Raw genomic sequence first — 14,826 nt, 5'->3', positions numbered from 1 at the left:
AAATCTTGATGAGTGGATGGGAAACAGAAAATTCACCCCGGGAATAACACCAGTGCCTCTACTCGACAGAGGCACTGGGAACTAAGGACGCGTGGCACTATGCCAGGGTAATCCTATGGCTAGGCTTGTAAAGGCCCCAGGGCCATTAGCCTAGTACACACACCTATGAATAATGAAACAGCGAATGAAGGAAGGCCATCAAAGGTTTTCATTTATGAATAAGCACAGAATATCTGACTAACAAGAAACACAGAAGATCTAACAAACAAGACATATGCAGTTATACAACTGGAATAGAAAAGGGAGAAATGGACAGTGTTAAAGTTGGAGAAGTAAAAGTGGTGGAGATATGGGTGCTGGTTGCTAGGTTAGGAAAGTTAATAGAGACTTGAGAGATGAAAAAGGGGATTATATTATATGCAATGGGTTTAGAACAGTAGTAGTGTGGTAAGTTGAATCGAATCACAATTTGTGATGAGTAAGTTAATCAGGTATATGGAAGATATGGGTACTACACAGTTGCAGTTGCATTCAAACTGTTTTAGTATCGTTTGAACTGTTGCAAGGAGGAGTACTTTGTGTGGTCAGCTAAGTCAGAAGTTTTGAGGCCTATGCAGAGATGCAATGACTAGTACAGTGTAGTCTGAGAGAAGGGGATTGTAGGAAGGGACTAGACCTAGCTTGGCTTCTTAGGTTATAGATCTGTAAATGAATCAAAAAGAAGATATGATCTGGCCCTTATCGGAAGCCACTCAGCTGTTGAAAGAATTAGGCAGTGGCATTCACTCCATGACGAGCTAATTATGAATAGACATATTTTACCTGAGAGGGTCTCTGAAGGGTGGCAGTGTTTTTGACAGAGATCGATCCAAGCAGACAAGTAGGATGCTTTTTCCTTTAGCAGCCCTTGCTGGATGTGAAAGGAAATTAGATATTTTGTTGGTCCAGAAAAGTAGACTGTTGATCTTGGCTCTCAACTTTTCTACGTGTTCATGGAAGTTTAGTGATCGTTCTAGCCACATCCCCAAATATTTAAAGGAGGTGCTGATTTCATTGGGGATTGGTATCATAGTCAAGGATATTAAATGACTGGGGGATTTTGATACTCTTTTATGGGTGCAAATAACAATGACTTTGTTTCTCTTTTTTCACTGAGCAGTAGTTTGTTGAAGAAGGTCCTTTTGAAATTGAGTTTTAATTGCATGATTTTAGGGATCAGACTTATAGATGACCATATCGTCTGCATAAAGTAGTGATAAATGGGGTACATCTAGTGGAAGTTTGTTGATGAAGATCTGAGAACAGAAGAAGGTGTATGAGTGGAGCTTTCTGGGACTCCAGAGTGAATGACAGAACTGTTGGAAAGAACAGGTCCTTTCTTTACCAAGAATGACTGGATGAACAGAAAGTTTTTGAACCATGCAGAGGCATCAGGGTTGACCCTAATGTCTTGCAGATGGATGGTTGATCATCTCAAAGGCACGGGTTGAATCAGTGAACAGAGCTCTAGTAAGACTTCCATTATCTATATTAATTAAGATGTTACCAGTCAGAGTCCACAGAGCAGTCACTGTGCTCCGAATAGCCCAGAATCCATGCTGTTTGATAAAGAGCAGGAAATTGGTTAAACACAATTTCTTCACAAATTTTACCAAGGGTAGAAAGAATAGAGATAGGGGGTGGAAGTGACTGCAAGAAGGCTTTCTTTTGATAATAGTGTGACAAAAAGATGATTTCCAGATAGTTGGCGTAGTACTAGTCGAGAGGGATAGATTGTATATGTGCTTAAGTTGGGATGGTGATGAAATTTCTGTGGTACAAGAACCAAGGGCAGAATTGTCAGGTCCATGTGGTGAGAGTCCATAAGAATCTGTTCAAATAATGGTAAAATCTACTTAGGTGATTTTTGAGAAGTAAAAAGGTAGAATGAAATCAGGGGGGTAGGCTCTTTGTTATGTGCTGCACTGTGGGTAGATGAGGATGTGGGAAGGCTTGAGAATTCTCTGAGGAAGTCAGAAAGTGTAAGATTACCAGAAGTGCAGGATATGCCCTCTAGACTGGACAATTCATTGTGGGAAGACCTTACTGTTAGTTTGTTGACTTCTTGCCAGAAATGCTTAGTGGACTGAAGAAGGGAAGTTTGTTTAGATTGTAGGCATTTGATTTTGAGCCTATGGGTGGCTTGTTTGGTCACATTCCTTGGAATTTTGTAAAGGTCAAGGTTGCTGGAAACCTATATTTTCTGACAGCAGAATAAACCCTGCTGAGCTCTACAGAGAAGAAGGAACTGCAACACACACAGAACATGGAAGAATCAAAGAGGCATAAAATTTATAAGCAGAAAAAGAATGGTTGGCCCATTCAGTGTTCCCGTTCGTACCTTAATAAATAAGCTACAGTTAGTTTTGTCAACTGAAGTTGTATTTTTCCAATATCCCAACAAATAGGAATTCCATTTATTCAATAAATTTGTGAATTCAATCACCACTCGTGTATCCACAAATTTCTCATGACGGTTATATCATGTGTTAAGGTGTAGAACCTGCTATATGAAAAATACTTCCTAACATCACTTCTGAACCATCCTGCTAATATGTTAAATTTGTATACAAAATGTACTGACTATCTGAGGGAGACCTCCTGCAGTGGGGAACGGTTTGGATTTTCTGTGAATATCACCAGTACAGTGTAATTCTGAATATTCTCTCATTCATACTGTCAGAGGCATGCATATCTTCCAACAGCTCATGCAAGGATGTCATGAATTTGGACAGGAGAGTGTGTGGAATTCCCGAATTAGAAAGTTTAAACCCTTGCATCCATTAAGCAATCACAGCATGCAAGGCAGAGAAAAAGCACAGCATATATATATATATATATATATATATATATACGTATAAATACATATATATATATATATATATATATATATACGTATAAATATATATATATATATATATATATATACGTATAAATATATATATATATATATATATATATATATACGTATAAATATATATATATATATATATATATATATATATATATATATACGTATATATATATATATATATATATATATATATATATATATATATATATATATATATATATATATATATATATATATATATATATATATATAAACATAATAAATAATACACTTGTCAGACTTACATGGAGAACTTTACAGAAACATTCACCGAAAGATAAAAAGTGGCTGCTGAGATACAGGAAGACTGGGGGAAGGGGAAATAGGAGCCCACTACATAAGGTCTCCTCCCACCACCTGAATATCTCTCCACATTATCTTGTCACCTACCTGTTGTAAGAACACCCATTCACTGCCATCTGATCAAGCATTCTGCCACTGTAGGGACTTTGCACTCCACCCCTGACTACTAAGTATACCAATCTGCAAACTTGACCTAAATCAGAGTACAGAGAATGTGCTCCAAAATTGTGTAATCTGTAATTGTGCTGGGGGGTGAAGCCCACCTCACATAAGGGTACAGGGGAGTACAGCCTTCTTAAAAATACAAAATTGCCTAATATATTTGTAATCTTGTACAAGCTCTACTGTAAGTTGGGTGGTGGGACAGTGAGGATGAGTAAATGGGTGGCAGTAATTTCACCATTGTTATTATAAAGTACTTCTGGATCAAAAGATATGGTGGGTACATATCTGTCATACTGACTATGGAGGTCTTCCGTAGTTTTAACTGTTAGGAGGAATCCACAGCAATGAAAACTAAACAACCAGGGAGACTTAAGGCAGAAGAAGGCCTAAAGCCAAGGGCACAGAATGCAACATCCAAAAAGTTTTAAGGTGCCAAAGTAGGCTCAACTCTTGGAAAAATGCCTGACACAGGTGTGAACTAATGATTAAAAGTCTTCAGAAGGTTATCTGCAATGAAATGACTTTTGAGGGAAGAAACTGAAGCCGGCATGTCTATGTTTGAACTGCATTTTGAATGGGTTATTCACTGTCTAATTGTAAAAGACAATGCACTTAGCAATTCACTTAAAAAGGATCTGCTTAACCATAAAAACACCTCCCGAAGCAAAGGAGATGAACAGCTGTTCGGTTCTCCTGAATTCATGTACCCACTGCTGGTAAAACCAAAGATGATGTGTTATGTTCAGGATATGAAGGTCTCTGTCACTTTCTAACACTCTTCTATGGATTCTGCCACAACAAAGAAACAGAAGGTTGAATGGACTGGTTTAAGGACAGTTATGATACTAATGGACATCCAATCCTTTGGAAACATCTTGGAGATCCTGCAAGCAGAAGTCAAGGCTATGAAGAAAGGTAACTTCCAAAGAATAATGTTCTGTGACAACAAATCAACCAGTTCAAACAGTGAATAGCAAGCTTGACAGATATGTGGTTCATCAAAGGAGGCCAAAGACAGAGAATCCATTATGGAACTGTTTTACTAACCAGTCCTGAACCTCAACTCTGCCTTTTGGTAGCTTCTAATAATGCATACAGAGGGCAGAAACATTCACCGTGATTACAGAACTATTGAAACTCAGGTGCACTCATGCATGAAATACATCAGGGCCTTGAGCAAGCTAAATAACGGAGGCAGTAGAGAACACCTCTCCTATAAAAGAGAAAAAGTTTTCTACCTAGAAGAACATGTATGTGCCTGACAAATGGCACAAGCCTTGTAGTCATGAACACACCCCAGGCAGAAAAGACACTATCATGATTGTCTTTTTGTGGAATACATCTTCCACAGTGGCATTTGCCCTTCTTGGATGACATTAATCTAAGACAAACATGCAGCAGCAAAAGCACAAACACATTTTCCCCAGCTGGGCACTTATCTGAAAGTGGAGAAACTCCGGCGATCAGATGACTGGTAGAAGCTGGTGTTCAGACTGGCGGCAGAGAAGTTCTGAGGGTGTATGTGCAGATGTCAACTTTTATGGCCTACATCAGCTGCACCCTGTGTGCAATGTCACATGTAACTAGCAGTAGCTTAAGTCTTTGTTATACTGGCTGAATATTTGGGTCGCCTAGGTGGGGAATCCCTCATGTTATGATGAGCACTGCAACATGGGAATAAAAGAACATCATGTTTTATGGAGAAGAAGCTTGTTCGGTGATTTCTAAGAGTAGATTCAGTGTTAAGGTGCCTGGGAATTCAGGTTGACAGTAACCTGAACTCTGATCATCATGTGCCATGGTGATAAGAAAATCCTTCTACATGGCACAACTTACAAGTAAGGGCATGACATCCAGATCTAAGGAGATCATAGTGCTAATAGACAGCCCACATTAGACCAATAATTGAATACAGTGCACTCTTTGGCATGTACCTGACTGGGCATTTGTAAGACCTGGAGCAGCCACACAGGTTTCTCATTAAAAGAATACAGGGTGTAAATAACATGTCCTATGTGAACCGTTTCAAAGCCCTGTCCCTGTACTCAGTCGCCTATAGACAACTGAGGAGCGATGCATGCCAAACCTACAAGGCATTCTCCAGTCCAGTCCTGATGGATCTGCTACACATTCACAAAACAAACAGCAACAGAATTACCTGATCTAAGAATCTTGTCTGTGATAAAACAAAACACGTTGGAGGGACAGATATGTAGCCCTTCTCTGGAACAGATTCCCCACTGTGATAAAACAAAACACGTTGGAGGGACAGATATGTAGCCCTTCTCTGGAACAGATTCCCCATTCATGTGAAGCAGAACTCTTCCCTAAGCCTATTCAAATGCAATTTGGACCAATGGATGGGAAATCAAAAATTCACGGATGGAAAATCAAAAATTCACCTCTGGCTTTTTGCCTGTGTCCCTTATGGACAAGAGTAGCTTGCAGATGCCCTAAGGCACAAGTACATACCAAAGTCATTCTTGTCTGTGAGTACTGATAAGTGGGACAACTGGGGCATGAAAGGCTAGACTTAAAGGCTCTAGGGCCATTAACCTAATAACCTCCTATCAATCACTTTCAAGACTATCTGTCTGGTAATGTCAATCACCTCCACGTCTCCCAGTGGAAGATCCAGTGGCAAAAAAGGATCTAGATGGGAAAACACCTCCCTGACACGGAGTCAGCTGTCCTCTTAATTATGAGAGGTCTTCATGTATTGTGCAGGGATCATCACCTGTACTGCTGAGGTCCTAAACGCTCAAATGAATCCCTTTCTGGCACCAGACTGCAAGAATAGAGTTATGGTGCTCTTATCTCTGAACTGTGTGCTTAGGCAAGGAATTAAAAGAAAATAGGGAACAATTTACAGGAATATTCCCTGTATTTAGGAAGGGAGGAGAAAGAGCCTTGGAAAGATATTAAGCATCCACCACTAACTCCATCTTGCATTGCTGAACTAAACAGAACAGGAGGAAGACCACAATTCTCCCAAGCATAGGACAGGCAATCTCATGGTACCCACTACTGTAACAAGAAAAGACTCTCATATCCTTAACTCTAAATGAGCACTGGGGCTGCATTTATAGGAGCCTACCACAACATCCACTTACCCTATGATAAAAATGGCTGTCCAAATGATGCCACATTGTATCTATCACACCCACGGTGTCTCTTTGCACAGAATGTATAAGGCATGCTGCCCTGCTTGTTCAGACACTACACCATGGTCTCAAAGTATGACCAAAGCAGAAGGGGGGTCTGGCCCAACTCCTCTTACAGAACTGTTTACATAATAAACATTGTCCATAGCTCTAAATGGTTTACACAGAGCCCCCACTCTGTACAATAAATACAGGAGCCAAGTTAAACATGTATTTTTACAAATTACAATAGGAAGGCAGAAAAGGCCCACAGTGAGAGTGGTGGAAATCATTGACCACTCTAAGCCTAACTAGGATCTGACATAGCCCTCCCCTGCCACACACACACACACACACACACACACACACACACACACACACACACACATATATATCACCATCAATTAAAGTGTGCACACACACACACACACACACACACACACACACACACACACACACACACACACACACACACACACACACACACTTGAGAATAAGGAATGAAGACTGTGGCTGCCATGAGGAAAGCCCAAGAGGTGTGAGAGGGACTTAACCTGCACTCTCTGTTGCATCTCGAAACAGGTTACTAGGGATATGACTTTCTGCATCCAAGTGAGTAAGCCCATCCAAAGGCCCTTTTCAGTCATGATCCAAACTTTGAGATACCGTTAAAATGTGTACTGTACTGAGCACCAGACAACAAAATACAGGTACGCGAGCTTGAGGCCTGCAGAGCCAAACTATTCTTTTCGTCGGACTGCACAAAGGGTTAAGGCTACAAGCAGTTAAACTTTCTGTGGTACAGGGCCTGATTCCCTCAGCCTTCATTTGCCTAGTGTGTGACTTTGAGAAAGTCCCTTAACCAGGCAGTGCTTGAGGACAAATTGGAATTTGGATTAGTCTCCTTAATGGTCTCTCAGACTACACAGCCTAACTAACTATGAAATACCTTGCATCACTTAACTTCTTAGACTACTATACCTACTTCTAATTATTACAACCATATTACTCTATCACTACTTCTCTATTATTAACTTAATCTTGTCTATCCCCTCTAGTACCTCATGTTATTGTATTTCTTAAATTACTTCTAACGACTTAACTCTTCAAGTTGTAAATTCTCAATACAATGCTTGCATATTAATGTTTGTGAATATCAATACAAATTGTATTACACTGTTATGCTATGTATTCACTGAAACTGGTGTTATACATTTCGTTACTGTAAATATTCATTGCATTAAATACAACACCTTGGAGCTTTTCTCCCCAGGGCTTTTGCTAAAAAGGGCACCTGTGCCCAGTCGGACTTTCCTGGTAAACAAATGTCAATAAATAAATAATAAATAACCTATGAACACTTCATATACGACAGATCATATTAGAAGTGATTTATATCATTTATTGTTTTACAAACATAAGTTAGCTGGCATCAGGCATAAGGCTAATATAACAATGTTTGAAATGCAGATTTACTAGAAGCTAGGGTGTAGACAAATGTAGGACTTAACATTTTAAACTGTATTCTGCCTCATACAGCTGATGGAAGTGAATGTTAAGCAGTGTTAGCAATTCTGTAGAAGGAACATCCTGCAGGAGCCAGGGTGAAGTATTGTCTTCCAAGGAAAAGAGCTCTTTGGATGGATGAACAAAGATGATAATGGGGGCAGAATAATCTTAGCTTGATAGCAAGTGCAAAGCAGTAAGAACAATGAAGAAATGCAAATATTATACAATCTCTGCAGCTGTGAGACAGTTGTTTTTTTAGGGAAAGACAATGATGTTTAAGGTTTTTAGACAATAAATGAACACTTGAAATGGCATACCATGTTAAGCATTTTTGTAAGAGTAAATTGCTGTGTGTTGATCTGAGAGTTGAGAGCTTTGAGGGATAAAGTGTATCAGAATTTGGGTATTACAGTATCCTTAGCAATGATGGCTCTAAAGTGAACTTTTGGTTAAAATGTAGCTTTGAAAGAACTTAAATGATTATGTTTCACCAAGTATGTTGAATTACAGAGTTTAGGTCCATAAAGAGGTTAAAGATGAGAATACAGGGATATAATTTAGGGATCATGAAGAGAAAGGTCTGACATTTTCAGCGAATCTTTGCAGAGTTCAATAGCACATTGATTTTTGCTTTACTGATGTTGATAGGCTGTCATCAGAGTACTGTGTAGATTTTCCATGCTGCACAAGCCCTCATTCATCACCATATACTACTGCAGCAGTCCCCAACCACCATGTCGCAGACTGGTACCAGGACACACAGAAAGAATAAAAGAACTGTTCTGAAAAAGTGTATGTGTGTGTGTGTGTGTGTGTGTGTGTGTGTGTGTGTGTGTGTGTGTGTGTGTGTGTGAGTGAATGCATATATGAAAGCAGAATGTGTGTGTCTGTGAGAGCGACAGAGAACGATCTTGTGCGAGTGAATGCGTGTATGAAAGCAGAATGTATGTGTGTGTAAAAGAGGAAGAGACTGTGTATGTATGTATGCATGAATGAATGAATGAATGAGAGGGTGAACATGGAGATTCATCGAGCCTTTTGCTGTTTGGCGAGTGTAAAATAAAAACAAATGAAACCGAAAAAAGTGTGTGTGTGTGTGTTTCTGTCTGTTTGTGTGAGTCAATGCGTGCACGAAAGCAAGAAGAGACTGTGTGTGTGTGTGTGTGTGTGTGGGGGGGGGCGACAGAGAGTAAAAAACAAGAGAGCAATCCCTTGTAGCAGCAGTTATGAGGTTTGCGTACCTGTTGACCATACCTCTCAACTTCTACTCACAAGAAATTACTGCTTGCTTATTATATGCACGTGATGGCCAGTCCCTGAAAATTTGTCTTACATGAAACCAGTCTGTGGTGCAAAAAATGTTGGAGACCACTGTACTAGTGTACAGAGCTGCAATTGAACTTAATGTCATACGAAAGACAGTTTATAAACAGATGGAAAAAAAGGTCCAAAAATTGAGACTTGAAGAACACTTGAGAAACGTGCACCTGGTTTAGAGTTGATGTATACCTTCACCGATGGAACAGGTTCTTGACCAACGGTAGCTGGTGAACCTGCCAGGAAGCTTTCACCAAATCCTTTCCCAACAAGTTTATATTAAGAGGAAGGCTCTCTTCAAATAAAAAAATACTACCCCTGAAGACCTTTGTCTATACTGATGAATTTGAGTCAATAATCTGACACAGGTCAGGTTCGATACTATTGTTACTTTTTTCTAACTCTTTTCTTTTATTCAGTGTCTTTAAGACATTTGAGGGGAGATCTCGGTTTTGCTGACTGAATCATTAGAGACCCTGCTGTCCTGGACCTCCTGTATCTCCAGAAGTCAAACTACTCCATGAACACTAGAACCAGTGACCTAAATATTCAACAGATAAATAAAACATGGTGGAAGAACAAGTCTATAATGCAGGACCTCTCCAACTGGTGGAATAAACTTCCCCTTCAGGTTAAAAAGTGCAACTCACTTTCTTCCTTTAAACGTAACCTAAATGACTGGCTGGGTTTTCACAAATTTACTCTAGAAATGAGTGGTATAGCTCTCCTGTGGAAGGAGTTTTCCCTTAAGAGATGGTACAGGCAGAGCATAAATGGTCATAAGTGTCAAAAGCCTTGGAATATCTGTAAATCTACACATACATAAATCACGATGTACGATGATACACACACTCCTACTCCATCTTAGAAATGCTGTTTCATTTATCATGCTGAAGGCTTCTGTGCAAACTGTCTTGATGTGATGGGATGATGCTATCTGTGCACATTTTAAGTAAGCTGCAACACTTCTGATTTTAGGGCTGTTATGCAACTTGGCTATGAAATGCCCAAACTCTGTGCAATGCCACCAACACAAACTACTACTGCATACCAATCAACATGTCCATGAATTCAACTGTTTATCAGTTTCAGCCAATAATATACATTCATATCAGTGTTAGTAAAAACCTACACATCTAAACATGTATCTAACCGGTTAAGTACAAAAACAAGGCTGCTAGAATCATCTTGAGCAGATACTTTCAGATTTAAACGTCTGAAAATTTAAAAAAATGATTAAATATGGGTGGCTCCCTGCTGGACAGGGGCATCAGGTGCTGATTTGTCTAAATATGGGCTAAACTCTTGGCTAGGCTTATAAGGGCCTCAGGGCCAATAGCCTAGTAACCTCCTATGATCCTATGTAATGTAGAACTTCTGGTTCCATATACAAAAGAGTGAGAGTTAGCTGCAGTTGTAAAAAGTCTTTTAACAGGTCCATTTACTCTGTTGGCAAACATTAAATAAACATAGATGGATATTTTATATGTTCTGCAAACAATACTGCATGCACTATTTCAACATATGACTGTATAATAAATAAGACCTATCAGTAGATGTTGATTATCCTCTTTTTTTCCCCTGAAAAAAATATATTTCCTAATACTAACACGCCATCTAAAACTTAAATACAGTAGTGAAGTGAGCTGCCTGTTGAAAGGTAAGTTAAGTGCATTAAAAGGCAGAAACATTCTGAACTGTACTATTTAGCATTCATTCACTGTGGCAACACTGTTTAGTGTTAGGAAAAAACGAAAGGAGACTTTAGTAACTCTTTCTTTAGAAAGACTAAAGTAAACCTTAGTGGCTGTGAACATGAAACCAATGATTCAAATATGCTTTTCATAGCTTGAAGACATGGACATGTCAGGCTAATAAGGCACAGAAATAAAAAAACAACTGAACTGACAACTGGATAAAACTTAAGTAGCGCACTAAAAAAGTTGCAAAACATTTTTTAAATGTAGTACTTCGATGCTACAGTTACCTATCGTGGGTTGAGCTGACAGGATGACTAACTCCCTTCTTCATTGTCACTCATACAACCACAGTCACTGTAGTTTCATATCTGCACCTGTTTAATCACTAGTTGCACTTTTGGGCTACTTATTGAGAATATGACTTAATTCTATGTGGTTTTACATGGTTTACATGCCATCTCTTTTCCTTACCAGACATTTTGAAATGGAGGCATACTATATGATTTTGTGTATTATGGTAACTACCTACATACAAACAGCTGCCAAGCAGCAAACTCACACATATACACACACACACACACTAGTGGATTTCCAACTAAATTTACAACAGCTAGCCCCATCTGATCCTTTCCTGAACCTGAATATTTATCACTATTGAAAGTTAAACAGAATTTTGTTGCAGTAACGCAGCTGTTCTTTGCTTACCTTCATAGGCAGTTCAGACTCCCATACAGTGTTTGTTGCTCAGAATGATGACATATGTTACTTAAGTAAAATTATATAATTTAAGGCTACTATCATGGCCTGCTGTACAGAAAGCAAAAATACAATCACTGGCTAGAAGAGCTGTAGCAGTCTAGTAACTTGTGTTACTGCTGAATTCTAAGGAAAAAAAAAGCCAAATAGGAAGAAAAGGAGACAATCTGGAGAAGGTTCACAACTAAAGGGGGGGGGACTTTGATGACACGTGGCTGGGCCAACTTCTCTACTGTCAGTCTCAGCTTGTGGGCAGGACCAGATGTTGAGTTGAGGATTCAATACTGGCTGCAAACAAATTTGTAAGCTAAAACAGTGTGCTCATTTATAGTTTAAACAGGAATGCCCTGGTCATATCAAATCACTTGAAAACCTTGGTCCTAACCATATCATCTACACAGTCAGAAATTTAGGTTTACAGCTTTATAGGTTTGGTGAACAAGCTTAAGGTTTAAGGACAGTCAAGGAGCTCGTTGCCCTGGACTCCATGTTGGAACTTAAGGTTGCCCAAGAAGCCATCTGGCTCTTCTCATAGCTATGAATTAATGGGCTGAATGTAAATGAGAGGGATTTTCCACAGGCAGGGGAGTCTTTAAGATAAGAGGTTGTTATGCTTCACTGTACAGTCAGCATTTTTATTGAGGCAACTTTTCTTTTGTGTTTAGCTCACTCAGCAGCATTCTAAACAAAGGGTTTCAAGTAGTAAAGGGGTCCTTTGATGCTCTGTATGTCATATGTATATGTATGTATGTATACATGTGTGTGTGCGTGTATGTATGTCAGGCATGTTTCCTCTAAGAAGGCAATAAAATGCAAAGAGGAGGCAGAGTGTTGCCATAGTCTTTGGCTGTAAGACAACCACAAAGCCCTTCAACAGCCTTTGTGGTGAATCTTAGTACCATCTCCAGCTACTTCATATGGTGTGTGAGAAGGTTACGGAATAGGTTACAATCCAGGAAAAGTCTATTGTGCTATTTGTGGTAAGGGTCCTTATCACATTTTGTGTGAGTGCACATATGCCCGGACACACACACACACACACACATATATATCTAGATCTAATCTATCTCTCTCTTTGTGTGTGTGTGTGTGTGTGTGTGTGTGTGTGTGCATATATATATATATATATATATATATATATATATATATATATAAATAAATAAATATATATATATATATATATATATATATATATAAATATATATCTAGATAGAGAATACATCCTCTGGTATACACCACTACACCACATACAGCTGAGCCTACCTAAACTATACTACAATATATATTTGTGTGTGTGTGTGTGTGTGTGTGTGTGTGTGTGTGTGTGTGTGCGCGCGTGGTTCCTGCAAAAGTCTGAGTGTGTATTTGGTCTTCATCTGTTTAGTTGACCGCTTATGATACACTAAGCAGCTGGTCAGTAGGTGTTTGAGACTGCACAATTCCTGGGGTTGGGGAATATGCCCTTCTCTTGTTTGTGCAATCTCGGAGTTAGTATATAATTAGTAGGGGGTGTAGGACAAAGCCCCCCCACCACCACCACAGGGGCTTGCTCCCTGCAAAAAAACAATGTTTTTGTATATTTGATATTTTGCATGCGTCGAGGCTCTTTCCTGGAACATGCATACTGGCACGATGATGTCTTTTTTTTTTTACATTTTAAAAGTCAACATTAGACGACTTTGATTTTACCTACTAGAGCTATAAATAAATAAATAAATCAATATTTACATATTTTTTACCTATATAAATATATACACATACATGCTAATATAAAACCGACATTCAGAGAATTACAACAAAAAGGATTTTACTTATGAAGAAGATTACATACCTTAGAATGCCCATACAGCAGAGGAAGATACCAACAGACCCAAAAACCTTAAACAAATATGAAAAGAAGAAAGGTGTTAAAACAGAATTCAAACACTATAATCTGAACATGTAAGTGAACTGGCTGAATCTATAAAAACAAAGAGAAACAGCATAATTACATACATACATATATTTAAGTAACAAGAATGTAATGCAATAGGAATATAAACTCAGACTGTTGAGCCCAGGTAATCTGTCTACTTCATAAGACACAGCTCTTCATTAACCAATGACAATGTATTATTATTATTATTAGCATCATCATCTAGCTATCTCATGTGTTCTTAACCACCAGTATTCAGAGTTACAGCAATGTCATTTGGTTCCTTAGGCATTGTCCCCATTTGGTTCCCTGCTCCAAGATTGAAAGAAACCAAAACAGGTATTCAAGCAAATTATAGAGCTATAATAGTGCTTTAATAAAACTATAGCAAACAACTTTGTGAGAAGGTAGCAAATGGCTACTGCATAGATAAATAATAGCTCCTTGTATCTGCCTTAATCCCACCTAATAAAGCTTTTATAAACTCACTGGCACCTCTTCTAAGGTACTGATTGTGTCCCCTGACAGGTTACACCAGGGCAACTGCCCCCTTTGGCCAGCCCTTCCCATGCCTTTATCACTACTGACTTCAGCCCTTAATTCCTTTTCTTGATGATTATTGCAATCATGGACAACTGTTTTGGCAAAAATAATATTTGCGTCACTTCTCATCAACCTACCTCATAATGTTAAGCTGTGTCTCTGTTTTTATTTTTCTCATTTTTTACTATGGCACTAATTTGGACTTTGTATATTTAAGTTCTTGCTTTGTTTCTCCTTTTAGTTCCTTCTTCAGCTCCTTTCTGATCTAATACCCCCATTATTCAATTAAAGAATGGTACTAAATTTGTCTGGCATAGCCTTCTTGATGTGAATATATGCTTTGATGGGCTCAGAGTCCTAGAGTTTTCCATGTGTTATACTAGACTGAGGTCAAAGTAGCACGATGGCAGTTCGCAGGCTCTGTCTCACTCCCACTCTTGTAAAAGGGAATTACATCTGCCACCCTTCAGTCATCAGTAACTTTACTCTAGCTCTTAAAAAGGCTTAATGATGCAACTGTGCCTTTAAAAATTCTAGGATGAA

General features: G+C 38.8%; 1 protein-coding gene across 1 annotated transcript in view; it reads right to left on the bottom strand.

The window, feature by feature from the left end:
• FYN (FYN proto-oncogene, Src family tyrosine kinase) overlaps positions 1 to 14,826 on the bottom strand; it is a 1,397,726-nt gene that overhangs the window by 517,262 nt on the left and 865,638 nt on the right. Inside the window, exon 3 of the mRNA XM_044060462.1 lies at positions 13,657 to 13,703. The gene's annotated coding sequence lies outside the window, so the exon portion shown is untranslated. The remainder of the gene's footprint in view (positions 1 to 13,656; positions 13,704 to 14,826) is intronic.

This window comes from Protopterus annectens, chromosome 2.part0, assembly GCF_019279795.1.
Source record: "Protopterus annectens isolate FY-2018-M chromosome 2.part0, PAN1.0, whole genome shotgun sequence".
NCBI lineage: Eukaryota > Metazoa > Chordata > Ceratodontiformes > Protopteridae > Protopterus > Protopterus annectens.
The sequence above is the reverse complement of the archived record's forward strand: the minus strand, read 5'-3'. Positions and strand labels throughout refer to the sequence as shown.